The sequence below is a fragment of the Euprymna scolopes genome, chromosome 46 (genome assembly GCF_053919585.1).
Source record: "Euprymna scolopes isolate OS-2025 chromosome 46, ASM5391958v1, whole genome shotgun sequence".
Classification (NCBI taxonomy): Eukaryota; Metazoa; Mollusca; class Cephalopoda; order Sepiida; family Sepiolidae; genus Euprymna; species Euprymna scolopes.
This window is the reverse complement of record NC_136527.1, coordinates 57,869,945-57,889,942: the sequence shown is the minus strand read 5'-3', so window position 1 is coordinate 57,889,942 and position 19,998 is coordinate 57,869,945. Positions and strand designations below refer to the sequence as shown.

At 33.0% G+C, this 19,998-nt stretch overlaps 1 long non-coding RNA gene across 1 annotated transcript; it reads left to right on the top strand.

Moving 5' to 3' along the window:
* Positions 1–1,390: 1,390 nt before the first annotated feature.
* On the top strand, positions 1,391–19,620 carry LOC145270791 (uncharacterized). Its single transcript, XR_013865562.1, has 2 exons — positions 1,391–1,490; positions 16,210–19,620. It is a non-coding gene; the product is annotated as an uncharacterized LOC145270791 (long non-coding RNA).
* The last annotated feature ends 378 nt before the right edge of the window (positions 19,621–19,998 follow it).

Here is a 19,998-nt window from a genome sequence, read left to right as displayed (position 1 = left end):
TTAGACAATAAATAAATAAATTAATTATTTCAAAAACCTTTTTTTTTAAATATATAAGTAAGTTTTTTTGTGCAAGACAAAAATGTCAATTGTTAACTTTTGGGGAAAATTTAACATTTAAAATTTAATTAAAAATAGTACAAAAAGTTTTACATTATTCTGTTTTCTATATGATAAAATTCAGGGTTTTATCTTTCTGGAAAAAAAAAGTTACTCAGAAATAATGGATTTTAATAAATGTAATTTAGTTTTAAAAAACAACAACAACTTGATTTTTCGGCCATTTTTGGCGGTGCCTAATGAAAATATTTTTGTAGGTTTCCGACTACTTTTTGATAGTATTTGAAAGATTAAAGTTAATTTCCAAAAGGAAAAAAATATTTGTACACATGAAAATAAAAAAAGTTATGAAAAATGTTTTCACAGCGAGCTCACTAATTCAGCTAAATTTTGAAGTTAATAAATTCATTGTAAAAATCCTTTAAAAAGATAAATATTAGTTTTCTGAGTCTATTTCAAAAATAATTAGTAAAGCAACCTAAGATATTAAATTTAATTTTAAAAAATTAAAAAAAAACTTGTTTGTACAAAATATAGCATTTTTCTATGTAATATATATATAGATATATATATATATATACTAGCAGGGGTGCCCGGCGCTGCTCGGGTGTTTGGAGGTGTATGCTGTGCAAAAAAAGCAAAAAAACAAAAAAAAAATGGTTAATTTTTTAAAACTTTGACCCCTATTATGACCCCTTAAAATTTATAGTTTCGGGCTCAAATCACTTTATTAAGGTAGATCCAGGTTCAAGGAACCTATATCTAAAATTTCAAGTGTCTAGACCCAAAATTGTCGGAGGAGTTTGGTAGAGTTCTTAAAGGTCAAATCGTTGAAATTTGACCCCTTAACAGCCAAATTTCTGGCTGACACCCGTCACATCGATTTTCCCAAATCTCAGTACCCGGTATTTCAAATTTCGAGTCTATATACTAAAAATTAGCAGAGTTATTGTGTAGGGAAATGTACACAGACAGACAGACACACAGACACCCAGACAAACAGACAGACAGACAGACACGTTCACTTTTATAGATATATATAGATATATATAATCAGAAAAAAAAAACACGAATATTTTGAAGTGAAAATAAAGTTAAAAATCGATTCAATTAAAAGTACTTTACTTACAAAACACTAGAGTTAAGTTCCAAGATTAACTTTTACAATATATAAATAAATAACAATAATTATAAAAGTTGGTTTCTTTTTTTCTTTTTTTAATAGTTGTCCAGTTTGCATGTATCTTGTCTTTTAGTTTAGCCTCTTCAACAGTTATCTCCCTTGGCCGGACATTTTTCTCATAGAGTTTGCCCTGAGTCAACACCGGCAGGTTGACCGGTGTTTTATTCCCTACTCTGCAGCCTTTTTACCCCCCACATATCTCTGTCTTTTATCTTCTGTTGTCCTTCGTCGTTCTAAACCATTTCCGGTAAGAAACATTATATATCTCCTTCTTAAAGACACTTTTTAATATTTTTAACGTTATTTTTTTATTTCATCTTAACTACAAACTTTGTTTATTTTCTTTACCCACATGTCCGACCCCCTTCCTTCTAGTTGTGTTGTTCATTTCATTACGTATACGACTCCCCATTCAGCTCTTTATAACTTCTTGATTCTTATTTTATCTCTTTGTGTTATCAACAATGTTTTTTGTTTGTTTTATTTTATTTTATTTGTTTCATTTTTTTGTTTTACCGTATCTACTCACAATTTTATTTTGCTAAATATACATCTTTATATATGTTTTTGCTTGTTTGTTTGTTTTGTTTCTTTCAGTTTTTTTTTTTTTTACAATATCTACTCTCAATATGCGTGTGTTAATTAAAAGGTTAAAAATATAAACAAATATAACTTACTAAGGGAGATAATAATTTCCGGTGAATGCCGGAAAAAAATCCAGTAAATAAAACGTCGTTTAGTAAATCGTTATTTGTATTTTAAACTGGTTTACTTTATTATTATTATTATTATTATTATTATTATTATTATTATTATTATTATTATTATTATTTATTTTTTATTTTTTTGTCATTTCATTTAACGGTTATCTTTCAGATGCAAGGTTCATTGTTTACTTGCGGTTTTAACGATGTAAGATTCCGTTGTACGGAAGACCAAATCGGCCAAAATGTCTATGATGTTTTTATTGGCGCTTTTCTTCGTATTTTTAATAACATTTTTTTGCACCATTTACAAGTTCTTTTTACAAATAATTTTTTTAATACTGTAATAGTAAAATAAAGATACATTTATTAATTATACGGAAAAAGTATCTCGTAATGTTTTCACACGAGATTTTTTTCCTGTTGATTTCTCTTTTTTTTTTTAATATTAAAATTGATTTAAAGTGATTTTCAAGCCTTTAACATGACGGAGTTTATAATGAAAACCAAATTACCGTTAAAATTAAAATAATCTTTATTAGAAATTTGTAACAAAATAACAAAATTATAAAACTATTAGATTAAAATTGAGAACTTTTAATTAAACAACGTGAACATTTTATAATGAGTGTTTTCATGAAATGTATTTTTAATAATAAAAAAAGTGAACTTTTTTTACTTAAACTTCATAAAAAAAAACGTATCCAATATAGAATTTTACTAAAATAATTTTACTATTACAGTATTAAAAAAATTATTTGTAAAAAAAAAACTTGTAAATGGTGCAAAAAAATGTTATTAAAAAATACGAAGAAAAGCGCCAATAAAAACATCGTAGACGTATATTATCATTTAAACAGTATATCAATTTAAATATTTAAATTCAGTAAATAAATTTAAATATTTAAATTATGGCTGATTTGGTCTTCCGTACAACGGAATCTTACATCGTTACAATCGCAAGTAAACAAGGAACCTTGCATCTGAAAGATAACCCATTTAACTTAATATGAAAATGGATAATAAACTTTAAAATATTAATTATTGAATGGATTTTATTATTTCCTTTTCTTTAAAAACTCAGTTTTATTTTTATGGATACATGTGTCCAGTGACACCGATATGATGACTAAAATCGCAAATTATTGTCTTTTTAAATTAAAAAAACTATGCATGAATTTCTGTTTGCTTTTTTATATTAAATAAAACATTGTAGATGTTAACAATTAAAAATACTTTTAATATTTCAGGGACATTACGATAAGCAGTATTCATTAAATATTTTCACAAAAAAAAAAATATAATTGTAAAAATATTTGATGTGGTTTTAATGATAAAAATTATCACACAAATTTGCTTACATGGTTTAATAACTGTTTTTCTCTCAGAAAGCATTTACATTCATTTCAAGCCACACGTGACACTCTGTTCATAAAAATCAGTAATCTTAAACTTCATGCTATTCTCACGAGATCCTCATTTAACTAAGCCTGCATAATGAACACTCGTTACAAGAAAACATTTGCGTTTGAACGATTTGAATTAATATTTCTAACACGTAAATAAATGTTATTTCATCTTAATACAATAATTTTGAGTTCTTTGTCAAGTGTCGTTATTTTCTGGAGTTATTTCTATATTTTTATTTTATGTATGTGTGGATGTGCCTTAGTGAAAACATTCTATTAATCAGCGATCTTGTTAAATTTATTTTTAATGGTCTGTGATAGTATGAACCATTACCTCCCCTTAAAGAACTCTTCAGTAAAGAAGTCTCGGATATACTTCCGTTGGACACGGAACTGGAGTTCAATAAAAAAAATGGAGACCGTACTTCGCTTCTCATAAATGAATCTCATGTTTTGGTATTCTTTTACATAATGTTTCATGGTGGCAAGCGGTGGTGTTTCCCATTTGGGAAACCTTACGAACAGGTCGTCCCTATTATATACACACGACAGTAAAAGAAATATAAAAAAAATAAATAAATGAATAAAATTGGCCACGTTCAGACCGCATGGGAAAAATTAATACTTGGCACCAAGCTTCAAACTGTGAGTAAGCTTTGTTTTTCGTTTTTCAAATGCAATGAAAATAAATAAATACATATATATATATATACACACATTACTGTCATAAAAAAATATACATATATTAGGAAGTATATGTATAAGTTCTCAGACGTTTAAGTTTTCCACGGAAAACACATATACATGTACATTTGTTCTGTCAGTTTATTAAAAGAAAGAAAAGAAAAAGTCAGTTAGTAACTGTCTCATCTCTGAATCTTTTTTTTTTTGAGGGGGGATGGTCTGACGACACGTCCAGATCTGGTGGTTTGAACTGTCGTATTGTTGCTATAGGTGCCCGTGTCTGACACTCCATGAGGTGTACATTTGAAAGGTGCCTGTTGACATTGTGTACTGTCCGTCTCTATACTCGATGAACCGTCCCTGGTAGGTTCCTGAGGAATTTCAGTGGAGTGCATCTCTGGATGTGCTATGCTTCTGGAGGGGATTACTCTAAGATGCTGTCGATTTTGACAAAGAGTTTTTCCGGGGGGAGTCTGTACTATGTATGACCTTCGTTCTCGGTTAAATTGTGTGACAACTGCAGGAGACCACTCATCTGCTTCTTTATTTAACACACGTACAGGTCGTCCGATGGGCAGTCTGGGCAGCTCTTTTGTATGTTGATCAAAAATTCCATCATGACAAGTTTCAATAAAAAATACACGATTAAACCCGGATCTGAAACTTCCAACATAGACCCCCACTACCATGTCTCCTTCTCCAACATCAGGGGTCTACATTCTAACCTTCCAGAGGTTGAAGCCCAATTACAGGAGACTAAACCAGACCTTTTATTTTTAAGTGAAACTGGAATTGGACAGACTATTTCCCTAAATGAGTTCGTAATTAAAGGATACTCTAACCTAACTTCCAAATCTGACCCCCAAGATCACCATGGGCATGGAATATGTGCCTATATAAAAGATGGCTTTCCATGTGGTAGGGACATCTCCAGAGAAGATCCTAACTTACCCTATATGTGCTTCCGAGTAGCACTAGCTCACACTACGGCATTTATATTTACTCTCTATCGCCCCCATAACAGCAGAGTTACTATCTTTAAAGGCATATCTGAGAAAATTGACCAAGTTCTATCAGCATATCCTTCAGCTAACATTCACGTATGTGGAGACTTCAATGTTCACAATGTGGAATGGTTGACCCACTCAAACAAGACCGATGATGAGGGAAGATTCTGTCATGATTTCTCCATTGCTTATGACCTCACTCAGATTGTTCACGAACCCACCCGTGTGCCCGACAATGACGGCCAGTATGCAAGTCTCCTAGACCTTTTTCTCACAACTTGCCCTGAACTATGTTCAGTTTCCGTTCTGTCACCTCTTGGATCTTCCAACCACTCAGTTGTATCAATTAAGATAAAAATGAAATGTAATAAGTCCTCAGACATACCTCTCCATTGTATAGTATATCGATACACTATGGCTGACTGGGATAGTTTCCGTACATTTATATCGGATCTTTCTCTGCGTTCCATGTTTAAAAAGGATGTGTCATCTATAGTACCAGACCTGACGGAATGGTTAATTGTAGGTATAGACAATTTCATACCCTCGAAAAAGTTCCAACAAAAACCTAACAGCTAGCCATGGTTTTCTCCAGAATTTGCTGCTGCTATTGTGCACAGAAATCACTTTTTCCACTGCTTCCAATGTAATAGATGTATGGAAACTAAAGCCGCTTTCAGGACTGCCAGCAACCATTGTAAGAAAGTAATAAAGAACGCAAGAGAGTTGTATACTCAGTCCGTCAAGTCCAAAGTAGCTGAGCAGCGGCTTGGTTCCCACCAGTTTTGGTAAATTGCAAACAGAATCCTGAACAGAAGCGTGTGCTCCATCCCAACTATTATCAATGGACCTGAGGTAATCTCGTCAGCATCAGACAAAGCCAAACTCTTTGCCAAGAACTTTGCAGCCAATTCTACCCTTTGCGACCAAAGCCGCCAACCCCCAATATTTCCTCCTGTATCAGAAAACACACTATGTGATATACAAATATCTGTATGTGATGTTGCCAAGCTAATCAAAAACCTTGATTCCAGTAAAGCAACCGGCCCTGACGATATTCCAATTATAGTACTCAAAAAACTTCAACCAGAACTAGCACCCATACTTACAAAACTGTTTAAACATTGTCTTAAGGAGAATTGCTTCCCATCACCCTGGAAAATCTCATCAGTATGCCCTGTATTTAAGAATTCAGGTGATCGTTCATCCCCCTCTCAGTACAGGCCAATAAGTCTCCTGTGCGTCATGAGTAAGTTGCTGGAATCTGTGTTAAATAGAGAAGTAATCAACCATCTCAGCAAAAATAACCTTCTTAGTGACACTCAATATGGTTTCCGTTCTGCTAGATCTACAGCAGATGTGCTTACAGTCATATCTCATTGGATTAGCGAATCTCTCGACAGAGGCAACCTTTCTAGGGCAATTGCTCTTGAGATATCAAAGGCCTTTGATAGGGTATGGCATAAAGGTTTACTTCACAAGATCTCCAGCTATGGTATTGCTGGAAATGTCTTCTCAATTATTAAATCATTTCTCTCTGATAGGTTCATAAGAGTAGTAGTTGATGGGCAAAAATCAGAAGCTCACAGTATAAATGCTGGAGTCCCTCAGGGGTCCATCCTGGGCCCAACTCTTTTCCTGATCTACATTAATGATCTTCCAAATCACATCCTTACATCATTCATAGACATTTTTGCTGATGATACTACCATCTATGGTAGCTCATCTAAGACAATAAATGACCAAGTTCTCTCCGATTCTCTCTCCTCTGATCTTGATCATGTTGTACAATGGGGAAAGGAGTGGCTGGTTACTTTTAATGCATCTAAAACCAAGCTTCTATCTTTACATCATCAACGATCTGATCCCCCATCTTGCATCAATTAAAATGAATGGCTCTCGTCTTGGGGAGGCCTCAAGTTTTGACAGGCTTCTGGGCTTGACCTTTACTCCTGATCTTAAATGGAATATGTACATCAAATCTGTTGTCAAGGCCGCTGGAAAAATGGTCGGATCCTTCTATCGATCCAGTAGATATCTCACTGCTGATGCAATTCTCTATCTACATAAGAGCCAGATACGTCCAAGGATGGAATACTGTTGCCACATATGGGCAGGAGCTGCTAGAAAAGACTTGTCCTGCCTTGATATAGTTCAAAATAGACGTCGTGGCCTGGTGGGAGATGTCCTTTTCTCTTCGCTGCAACCTCTATCTCACAGAAGAGATGTTGCGAGTTTGTCTCTGCTTTATCGTTATTTTCATGGAAAGTGTTCAACTGAGATTCAATCTATGGTCCCCCCTCGCCAAACTTTCACAAGAAACACTAGACTAGCTGTAAACATTATCAATAATTTTCCCCACTCTTTATCTGTACCTAAACCTAAACATAGATTCCATGATCAAAGCTTCTTTCTTAGAACTGCACGTGTGTGGAATTGTCTTCTGTTTTCCTGCTTTCCAGTTGTCTATAATATGGTTGTCTTCAAGTCCAACATGAACAAGTTTCTGATGAGTCGTTCCACTTAAGTTAACAAATTTACCGAACTTCCATTACTATCGATTACTATATTGTCCTTTTGACTACTCTACACTCTTTAACCCTTATCCTTGAGTGGCCTACCGGCCTTGATAAGTGGTGACGTCTATGTAAAAAAGAAAAAAGATCATGGTATATCTTCTGTTTTTCTTGCTTCTTATACAGTCGTTCCATTATTTTCTCCTTGTTAGCGTTTTGGTTGGTGTATTTGACTGGGATGTTCCCTGCTAAATTCCTTTGGTATATTAGTGAGGGAAGGGTATGATCTAAAGGAGTCGAACGCAAGCATAATAGTACCATATCAAAGTCATGACCGTTTGAGGCAGCTTTTTTGAATGCAGATTTCACTCCCTGGATACAGCGTTCAGCAAAGCTATTTGACTGCCCCAGTGCAACAAAGGATGAACCGACGGTTCTAACAGCCTATAATGGTTCTCATATTACCCAACATGGATCCGTTAAAATAGCTTGTTCACACAAAGGAATATGGAAGACCATCAAATTCTTTGTAGTGACAACAGAAGGGCCTACCATCATAGGACTACCTTCAATCAGAGACTTGAGACTGGTAACGTTACACTGTGCAATCCAGGAAACACCAGTCTCAGTACGTTCAACACAGGATCTGGTAAATATGTACCCAAACCGTTTTGACAATATTGGCAATTTTGAGGGTGAATATCACATTGTCCTGAAACCAGACAACACCCCTGTCATACATGCACAAAGAAAATGTCCTATACATATAAGGGAGGAAATCCAGACCGAATTGGAAAATATGACAAAACAAGGCATCATACGGAAAGTAACCGAGCCTACACCATGGGTCAGCAGCTTGGTTTATGTGCAGAAAGGCAATGGAAAGCTCCGTCTGTGTTTAGATCCAAAAGATTTAAACAAGCCCATCATGAGATGCCATTACAAGACCCCAACAATGGAAGAACTTGCACATAAACTCTCTGGTGCCAAATATTTCTCCAAGTTGGATGCCAAGAATGGATATTGGTCCATCAAACAAGACGCAGCCTCACAACTGTTGACTACCTTGAATTTTCCCTTTTGGAAGATTCTGTTTCCAGCGGATGCCTTTTGGTCTGGTGATGTCTCAGGATGTGTTTGCCCAGAGGATGGACATGATTCTGGAGAAGTGCTCTGGCACCTTAGGGCTAGTTGACGATGGCATTGTCTTTGGAAAAACCGAAGAGGAGCATGATAGGAACCTCCACAATCTAATGAGAATTGCTCAAAAGGAAGGACTGTGCTTCAACCGTGAAAAGTGTGCCATCAATAAGAAACAAATTTGTTTTTTTTTGCGCAATCTATGATCAGAATGCTATGCACCCTGATCCCAGCCAGGTAGGTGAGGATGTGTGGCGTTCAAAACCCTATTCTTTTGCGAATTGCTTGAAATATATCGAGCGGAAGTGTGGGACATTGTCACTTATCACTCTCTCTCGAATTCCTCGTTCTCCAAATATTTGCTTTGTCAGTTTAATAACTTCCTGACTGGAGAACTCCTTCAACACTCGCAAAAATGGGAACTTGGAATAATAGTCCGCAATGCGCATAAAGTTGAGACCCTCAATGTGAAATACGTCAGTAGCCACTATCTGCCATGGCCTCACCGGAATCTCATGGGGCATCAGGGGTTCAGCACTCTGCATTTTTTGGTGCTGCTGGCAAATAGTACATTGTTGTACTATGTTGTCGCTGTCTTTGTTAACGTTGTGCCAAAAAACGCAACTTTTGGCTCGGAGTTTACATTTCTCCATCCCTTGGTGCCCATAATGTATTTTCAGTAATACCTCTTGTTGCATCGATGTAGGTATTATTATTCTGTTTGCTTTCAATAATATGCCATTTTCAATGGACAGTTCGTCTCGATAGGCCAATAAGGTTTCATATTCTTGCCCATTTCTCTGAGAGTGTCCCTCAATTCACATAGTGTGGCATCTTCACTTGTTGCTTGGTTTAGCTGAGATAGCTTTTGGGTTGAAAATTGAAACCCTAACCCTAATACTTTTTTATGACTTTTGGGCTTCTGTAGATATTATGCACGATGCATTGTCTCTTGTTTTTTTAAATTCAATATCTTAAGACTTTACTTTACTAATTGTCTTTGACGCCATCATGAAAACATGGTTCATTAAAAAAATTTTCCACGTGTATTTTTTCCAATATAGAGATTAACTTTAGTCTTTAATCTTTCAAACACAAAAAAATAATCGGAAATCTACAAAAAAATAAGATAACCCGGCTTTCTAAATTGTATGTGCCATGCAACGAATTAGAGAATTAATAAAGATGGAGCTTGTAATTTGTTCTCTCTCATGTACATATTAAAATGTTAAATAAAATAATACTAATTTTATCCGTGATATTCACCAAATAGACTGGCTTTATTTCGAAATAATTTTATTTTTATTTTTTTTATTCAATTTTGTTTTCTGCAAACTTGCTCTTCCGTTCGTCATCTTGAATGTTAAGTTGAGCTTGTAAAGTCAATCACATTTGAAAAATCGTTTCCTTTATAAAAGCAGATAAAGTTAATCGAAAGCAGATTATAAAACAAAAACGTAAGTATTACTACATGAATTTAGTATCGATTTTTGCGCATTTGCAGAATACGTTAAAAATGTAAGGGAGATAACTATATTTACTAAGTGAATAATCCTAATGAAATATTGATTTATTGTTGAAAAGTTTTCGCTGTCGATTGTTTTTTGTCTTCAATATTGACTTGAACATAAAAAATAACTTTATCGTTTACAAAAAAATAAATAATTTTATAAGTTTTATGTTTTTTACTGTTTCACAAGTTTAAAGGAGAAAAAATTCTCTTTGGTTTTTGCATTTTTTTTTTCAGCAGATTATTTTATGGTTTTTCGGGGGTGCTGAAAATGAATATATACTTGAAAAATGGTGTAGAGAATTATTTTTCATGATATGAGGAAATTACATTTTCAAAAAGTGGGGATCATTTTTCTATATAAATTTAATGTACAATGAGCACCCACTCTCTGACAACATGTTTTTTTTAATTCGTTTTGTTATTTACTTTTTACTTTAACAATCATCTTTAACATTACAACTTTGATGTTTTTTCGGGTATGCTGAAAACGAATATCGCTTTTAAATTTGCTGCAAACAAGTAGGTATCTGGATATTAAACATTGTAATTGTTTGTTATCAGTGGCGGCCAATTAAGTATGTACTTGCACATACAGAATTAGTCATCACCAATAACAAAGAATTATGTTGCTTAATATTTGGAAAACTACTTGTTTGATGCAAATATATGTGCGCACTTGCACATACAAAAATGGTCACCACTGATAACATAAGGAATGATATATATCTGTATACAGATTATACTTTATTTTTGTTCATTTCAATTAAAAGTCAAATATGAACAGATAAATTATAGAAAAATTAAAGGCCAATCAAATAAGATATACTTTGTTTAAACAGTTACATTAAATTTAGCTTATTATTAATACAAACAAAATGGATGCAGTTTAACGTCTTGTCCAGAACCTTTTTTTTTCAATATATAGAAATTTATATACATACAGGCCCGTGATAAATTATTCAGTCGAATTCCCAAGTTTTGAAGCAAACCCCTTTAACTTTATTCTCATTGTGGGTTTCGTGAATACATTAGCGATATTTTGTTCTGTTGATCTGTAATTCAAAATAATAGATTCCCTTTTTACCTCGTTTTTTTATGAAATGGTATTTTATATCTATATATGCTTTGATCTTTGGTTGATTATCGTGTTCTGTGCTATGACTATACTGGCTTGATTATCACAATTAATTACTACAGGGCTTTTAGTTAATTCTGGCTCTAAAATAAGGTAGAGTGCTTTTAGATTTAGATATGCTTTTTCGGTCTTCATTGTTTCCGCAATCTGAATCTGAAAATCCTAAATTTCTAAATACTAACTTCTGTTTTTTAGTTTCTTTTTAAATAACGAAGGTCTTGTTTAGCTCTGTTTAAATCCTTCATTGTCAATCTTGATAATTTTTGTGACAGTTTTGTATATCAGGTATTGTCGCAGTCATTAAATATACAAACTTCCTATGATTTGTTGGTATGAATTTTCATCTATTATTTCAGATTGTGTGTATATTTTTATTAATATCATTTTCGACCGGTGTAGAGTCTTTCTTGCACTCTCACATTCCAAATTTGAATAGTATTTTGTCAATGTATCTCGATTGATTCATCATTATAAGTACTTTCCTTTAAGTAAATTCTATCCCAAAAAACCAGATCGGTCATTTGGAATCTTTTACATAATTTGCTCTTAACATCAGTTAACATTATGTCACAATTTGATGTGATTTAAATATCATCGACCCATAAAACCAAAATCAGTAGTTTATTGTCTTTCTGTTGGGTATATGAACAGAGGTCTGCAGCGCATTGTCTAAATTGTTGTTTAATAATATAATCATGAAATACTGTATTCCAACACTGAGCATTCTGCTTTAGACCATATAATGACTTGTTAAGTCGCCACACGCTATTTTTATTTTTCATTATAAATCCCTCTGGAGGGGTAATACAAATTTCATAGTCTATTGGGGCATTCAAATAAGCATTTCCTACGTCCATTCGATGGATGTTTAAGTCATATTGCGATGCGATTTGCAGTAATATTCTGATTGTCGGTAGGTTTGTGGTTGGTGAAAACATAGAAATATATTCTATTCCATAAATCCAAGAATATCCTTTAGCAACAAATCTAGCTTTGTACTGTTCAAGGTGCTGTAGTCTTTTTTGTAAAGATCCATCTTGTAGAAATAACATGTTTATCTTTTGGGAGAGGTATTACCGTATAGGTATTATTTTCGGTCAAAGCATCTATTTCTTTTTTTCATGGTTATTTTCCATTCATCACAATGTTCTGAATTAATTGCTTCATTAAAGCTTTTTGGCGTGTTTACCATTGAATAGCAATAGTCGATTTGATAATCTTTCATATTGTCGACCATAAAAAAATTGGGCCGTTTTCTATTTTTTTGGGTATCTTTCTAACATAATCATTATCATCATCATCATCATCATCATCTTCATAGATACTGTTATCCCCGTCATCTTCATTGTCTTCATTTGTTTTAATAATTTGAGGAAATATAATTTCATCCTCTTCATACGACGGGGTTTTGTCTTTAAAATTAAACGTGTCTGTGAATTTTACACATCAGATTTTTTAAATTTTATTTTTCTCTGGAAAAATACCAAATTAACTGGACTGTTTTTATCGTATCCAACAAATATACCTGTATCGGTTTTAATATTTAATTTACTCTTATATATGCGAAACAAGTTGAACCAAATATATGCGTTCGGCTTAAATTTGGTTTTTGACCACAGAAAGCTTCATATGGTGTTTTAGATAGTGTTTTGTTTAAGCACATGTTTTGTATATAGGCATATTCGTATATATATTTTGATTTGTTCAGGCTAAAGTTTATATTTGCACCTTGTTTAATTGCAGCTTGTACAGAAAATATATTTTGTTTAAATTGCAGGATTAGAAGAGCGTTTTCTAGAATACAGAAACATAGTCCACATTTACTGTCCCTTAGCGAGATTTTAGCATTGCCTCTTTTCAAAACGATATCATTTACTCGACTGCCGTCAGCTCGTTCTGCAAAATGATTTTGTGGCTTAAAGTTGGGATCAAAATTGATAAAATCAGATCCTTTCTGATCACATGTGCTGTGGCCCCACAATTGACAACAAAATTATTATTGTTTGTTGAAGCATCAAACGTACATGAAATAAAAATGTATGTTGGCTTATGAAGCTCTCCACATTTTTAATGGAGTCGCCATTTTGAGTCCTGTATCTACATTGGAAACTCTTGTGATTAGGTCGTCTACAATTATAGCAAATAATTTTTGTACTCTTCTTAGGAGAAAAATTGTTTTTGGCAAAGTTGCGTTTTTTATTCCCGGCATGGGTATCATTTAATTTTGGTGTTTTATGTGTGCATTTTTAAATTTCATGATGTTTGTAGAGTCGTTTTTTTTCTGTGATCATTTTTTCAGTGTCCTCGTAACTTCTGAGTGCTACCTTGATTTGGCTAAAAGTCATGGGGTTTTATTTTTGGGTTATCACGGTGGTAAATGGCTTGAAATCACTTGGTAATCCCTTGAGGACCATAGAAATTAACAGACTGTCGCTAATAACTTCATCTGATATTTTAAAAGAATTTGCACCTGTTTCAGTTCTTATAATATAGTCTGTAATGATTTCAGCTTCCATTCGTTTTAGAGAGGTCAGTTCAGTATATAAAGAACTAATTTTGGGTTTTCCTTTCTATAAATAATGCTCTCTCTCAATATGTTCAATGCTTTGCAGCCATTGCCCAGTCTTCTCTCGTTACCAGTGATAGACTTCGATCATCTAAGCACTGTATTAATTTTGCAAAGGCAGTTGCATTCTTTTCAATGAAGTTGGGGTCGTTGCTGTTTTCAGGTTGTGTTCCTGAAGTACTTTGTGTAGCTTTTGAATTCATAGAAATCCTAGAAATTTCACTTGCAACAATTCGAATTTTGATTCGGACCCATCGAAATAAAGATGCCCGCTGGGTCCATAACCTCTAGAAGTGTAAGCCATGTTTAGTTTCAGAAGAGTTTACGATGGTGTGTTGTTCTATACAAGTCCTACGAGATGACTGGTTCGCAGTAGATTGTTCTCGAGTTAGAATCCACAGAGCAAAGGATTCTTCCCATGTTGACACTAAGAAAAAACGCGAAATTGCTACAGAAAGTAGCAATTCTGGTTTGTGATTGGTTGGTAGCAGAACGTGAATTATTTCGATTCGTCAGTTCCTAGCAGTATCGTTTATAAATAGAGTCTTCCAACTGTGTGCGATCATAACTCGATTACATTAAAAAATACTGTAACAAGTATGAAAACATTATTTCCAAGTCATGTGATGCCACATAGGGTTAACATCATTAAAAGACTCATAATACAACAACAATAATATTATATAATACCTTTAAATATGTAACCAGTATCAAAATTCCTTCTCTTCTCTATTGTCTTTTGCCTTTTTCTCTGGGCTATACATGTGACCTGCATTTGCAGGTTCGCTTACGTTTAACAGCTAAGCATATCAGAAAAGTTGATCTTTCACCACCGACAATATAAAATCTGACAACCTGACCCCATCGTTCAGTGCATTTTCTACCAACTGTCATGCGTGTGTGCACCTTCAACATGTGACTCAAAGGAATTAAACTCTTGTCGCTTTTACTTTCCAAGTCATGTAATGCCACATAGGGTTAGCATCATTAAAAGACTCTCATAACACAATAACAATAATAATATATAATATCTTTAAATATGTAACCAGTATCAACACTTCAATTCTCACAAAGTATATTATGTAAAGAAAGTAACAATCTGTTTCCTACAACACTGAACAAAAGCAATATGTACTAATAACAATACATATCAAAAATAGCTCCTAAATGTTGCTGTCATGTTATGTGGATAACAGTTTGTACACCATACATGAAGGACTTGTCAGAAAAAAATGAAAGAATCTGTAATCCATAAAGAAAGAAAGAATTTGTAATCTATAAAACGTCAGGATAGTATTCAAGAGTTGTTCGACTCGCCAAAACATGCTGCGCATGTAAAGCTGCTTAGGAAAAAATCATGACAAGAGATTCCATGTAAATGTAGAAAATTATACAACTGTAAGCTATGTCATTCACTAACAGTAAAATAAAAAAAACATTGAAAAGCTGTAATATGTTGAAAGATATAAAAATCAGTTATGGAGGAATATATATGGATGTAAAAGGAAACCATCTACATTTATAGGATGAAGTAAAAATTATAGAGAGAGAAGAACAGTGAAGACCAAGCTGGCTTTAAAAAAACAGCACATGCATATAATATGGAGTAATAAATAGTGATAAAATTCAATTGTAAGTCACATACTCCTGAACATTGAAGTTTAAATCCTCAGTGATATTGAAAATATAGTTTCAAATTATGTACAACTTTTAATCAGTCATCGCTAACAATACACAGCATGCTACTCTCATGTACTAAATAAATTCAGTTGTAATTTACTCCTGAAGGTTGAAGTTTCAATCCTCTGTGAGATGGAAAATAGAATTTCAAATTATGTAGAACTTTAAAATAGAACCCTTTGTTTAGTACATGAGAGTATCATGCTCATGTGTTTTAAGCGGTTACTGGAACAATTGCCAAAATAATAGAATTTTGTATAGATTTCTGTGTTCAAGGGAAAGATGCCCAAGTTCTATAAAATACACCTGGATAAAATCGAAGGTAACATAGAGACGTTGTGAAAATCAAACCCAAGACGAGAACAGTATTCTGAAGAATCAAAATAATATAAATAATCAATCCTAATCTCTTCAATGAATTAATGTAAAATTTTTTAGTTAAATATTTGAAAGTAGAAAAAAATAATTTTGTTAACAAACCAGTATTGATTGAAACTATAGTCATTTTATTTTGAATTTAATTAATTATAAATTTATATTCATAAAAATTAACATAATAAATTCAATTTAACTAAATTAACGCTATTTTTCAAATTTATTTTATATTTTCAGCATGTTCAACACTGAAAAGAAATACATAAATGAAGAAGGACCTTACATCATTGGTGACTTAAATAAGTTTATAATAATATAATTTCTTCATATAAATTTTCTAAAGTCGAAATTGATTAGCATATCTCAGCATACTTTCATTGCATATAATTTTTGTGGAATTAGATGCGAGCAAATATGGGAGACAAACCTCATTCTTGTGAAGTATGTGGTTATTCATTTACATTGAAGTCAAATTTGTCGAGTCATATGAAAACACATACGGGAGAGAAACCACATTCTTGTGAAGTATGTGGTTCTTCTTTTGCACGGAAGTCAAATTTAATGACTCATATGAAAAGACATACAGGAGACAAACCATATCCTTGTGAAGTATGTGGTGCTTCTTTTGCATGGAAGTCAAGTTTGGTGAGTCATGTAAAAACACATACAGGAGAGAAACCACATTCTTGTGATGCATGTGGTTCTTCGTTTGCATGGAAATCAAATTTGTTGAGTCATATGAGAACACATACAGGAGACAAACCACATACTTGTGAAGTATGTGGTTCATCTTTTGCATGGAAGTCAAATTTATTGACTCATATGAGAACACATACGGGAGAGAAACCACATTTTTGTGAAGTATGTGGCGCGTCTTTTGCACAGACATCACATTTGTTGCATCATATAAAAACACATACCGGAGAAAAACTACATTCATGTGACATATGTGGTTCTTTTTTTGCACGGAAGTCAAGTTTGTTGAGTCATATGATAACACATACGGGAGAGAAACCACATTTTTGTGAAGTATGTGGTTCTTCATTTGCATGGAAGTCAACTTTCTTGAGTCATATGAAAACACATACGGGAGACAAACCACATTCATGTGACATATGTGGTTCTTCTTTTGCACGGAATTCAAATTTTTTGAATCATATGAAAACACATACGGGAGAAAAAACACATTCTTGTGAAATATGCAGTTCTTCTTTTGCACGGCATTCAAATTTGTTGAATCATATGAAAACACATACGGGACACAAACCACATTCTTGTGACATATGTGGTTCTTCTTTTGCACAGAAGTCATATTTGTTCAGTCATATGAAAACACATACGGGAGAGAAACCACATTCTTGTGAAATATGTGGTTCTTCTTTTGCATGGAAGTCAAATTTGTTACGTCACATGAAAACACATACGGAAGACTGACATAGTGATATGGTAGAAGAGGGAGAAAGTGGTAACCCTAGTGGAAGCAAGCATCTCTAATTATGATGGCCTTAACAGAGCAGAGAGGAAGAAAATAACAAAATACCAAGGATTTCTGTACGACATGAAAAGAAACTGGAATCTTTATATTAGTTTTTATAGGAGCAACCAGGCTAATGAAGAAGAATTTCAAAATATCTGGCGAATATACCTGATGAACCAAGTGCAAAAGAAATACAAACAATAGCAGTTAAAGGGGCGGTTACAACCTTAAAAAGGTGTCTTGGTTTGAGTAACTAAACTAATGGGAGAATTTTTGTCATCCCGTAGAATGCCCCAACCCCAGGAAAAATAAAGTGATAAGACAATTAAAATGAAAGAGACAAACCACATTCTTGTGAAATACCTGGTTCCTTTTTACAGAAGTCAGACTTATTGTGTCATATACAAACACATACGGTAAACAATATCTGATGATCTTCCAAAATCCATACCTCAAAATTGTATACCAGCATCATGAAGCAAGAACCAGTAGGACAACCTCTATCATATAGTCAGCCAACTATTTTGCACAAGACCGTCTTACAAATATGACAGAATCAGAAAACAAGTCTTCTATGGAAATCACCAAAACGAGTCTTTAAAAATACTCCAGAACTTTCATTACAGAAAATTGAACAAATGAGCCAAACAATAGCATGACAAATATTTTCTAGATTTATTCACTCAGGACTTTATAATTAAGGAAGGCTTAAAAGGGTATAGTGCCACTGACTAACTTAAAGGAGTATAGTGCCACTATTATAAGGAAAAAATTATAATGACTGCTCACAATCAAAGTTTTATGCCCAATACTTCTAAAGTTTTGTGAACAATGCTTCTAAGATGAACGATCTCAGCATGACAAGTGTAGTTTGTGCAACAAAAAAGTTAGTTTGAGCCATTTGACATTTGCTAGAGGAAGGCTACTATACAATTAAATACAATGGATTGTGTAAATATATCCACATAATCTGTAAAATGTTGAATATTGAATGCTGCAGAAAGTCCTGAGAACTACAGTTGCACATACCATACACTATCGACTATGACTTTACGATTCCTACAGCTACATGCTTAGAAAACAGAGCTATTAAAGTTGACATAATAAGATGAGAACAGAAGGAGAAAGAATCAAATTTAGAATAATATTTGGATGAACAGAGTGACAAAAACAAAAATACAACGAAATACCTGAGTTTTAGAAAATCGGTATTCTAGTTATTATAGTAGGAACTTAAATCAGACAAAACAATTTTAAAAAACTACCTTGCAAATATACCTGGTGAACCAAGTGCAAGAGAGATTCAAACAATTCCTCAAAAAGAGACAACATTTTTTAATTATTTGCCAGTTGAAATGTGTGAGATGAAGTATGGATGCGCCATCACCCCTTAAATAAAATAATTGAATAAAAAAATAAACCTCATTCCTGTGAAGTATGTGATTGCTTGCATAGACGTAACATTTGCTGTGTACTCGGTTGCCAAACTGCTAAACTCGACACTCTGCTGTCAAAACTTCAAACTCAAAAACTTAACTTGAGGAAATTTTAACTCGTCCTCTATTCTGTATGCGTCTTTTTTTAATTCACCTGTTTCTTTTGCATCACGTCATGACTGTTATTCATAAAATGAATTGGATGTAACCATTTTAAGCTTCTTTATACATTTTTGTGACACAATTGACCCTTTGAAGCACGCACACATGCAAGGCAAGTAAGTTTTGATTTTCCCTACAAAGTAAAATAAGAAAAACTGATAATATTTTTTGTAATATAGCTCTTCTGTTTATATGAAATCAGATATAGACAAACACAATTGTACTGTTTTGAGATTTTGTGAATGTCTGGCATCTGGTCGAATGTTTTATTCACAAATGATAAAATTTTGAGAAAGTTAAAAAACATATTTTGATATTCTTGTATATATGTGTGTGTCTGTATTATTGTGTTAAAAAATTTGTGTTATTTTCTCATGCAAAAACGATTGAAAAGAATATGATTTTTTATTATGTTAATAATTTACTTTTAAAAATAAAGTTTTTATTCTCGTGTAAATCTTTAAAACCATCCAAAAGAACATACAGCCTTTATGCCGAGTTCACGTTTTAACTTCATGTTTTTATTTCTTTTGAATATAATACATCTTAATAAAACATTTTAACAGTATTTAATACATGGTTTTAATAGTTTTTATTTCTTTTAAATGTAATACATCTCAATAAAACATTTTAACAGTTTCATTTCTTTTAAATGTAATACATCTCAATAAAACGTTTTAACAGTTTTAGTTTTGTAAAATTTAATACATCTCAATAAAACGTTTTAACAGTTTTTAACATTTTTTAAATGTAACACATCTCAATAAAATGTTTTAAATGTTTTTTAATTAATACATCTCAAAAAACGTTTATTTTATATCAACTTAAGGTTTAAGCCTTTTATCATTGTTGTTTTAATATATATGTATATTGAGCATGATTTTTTAATACAAGAACGTTCAATAAGTAATGACCTTGACCCACTTCCGTTTGGCTGATCTAGTAGAAATT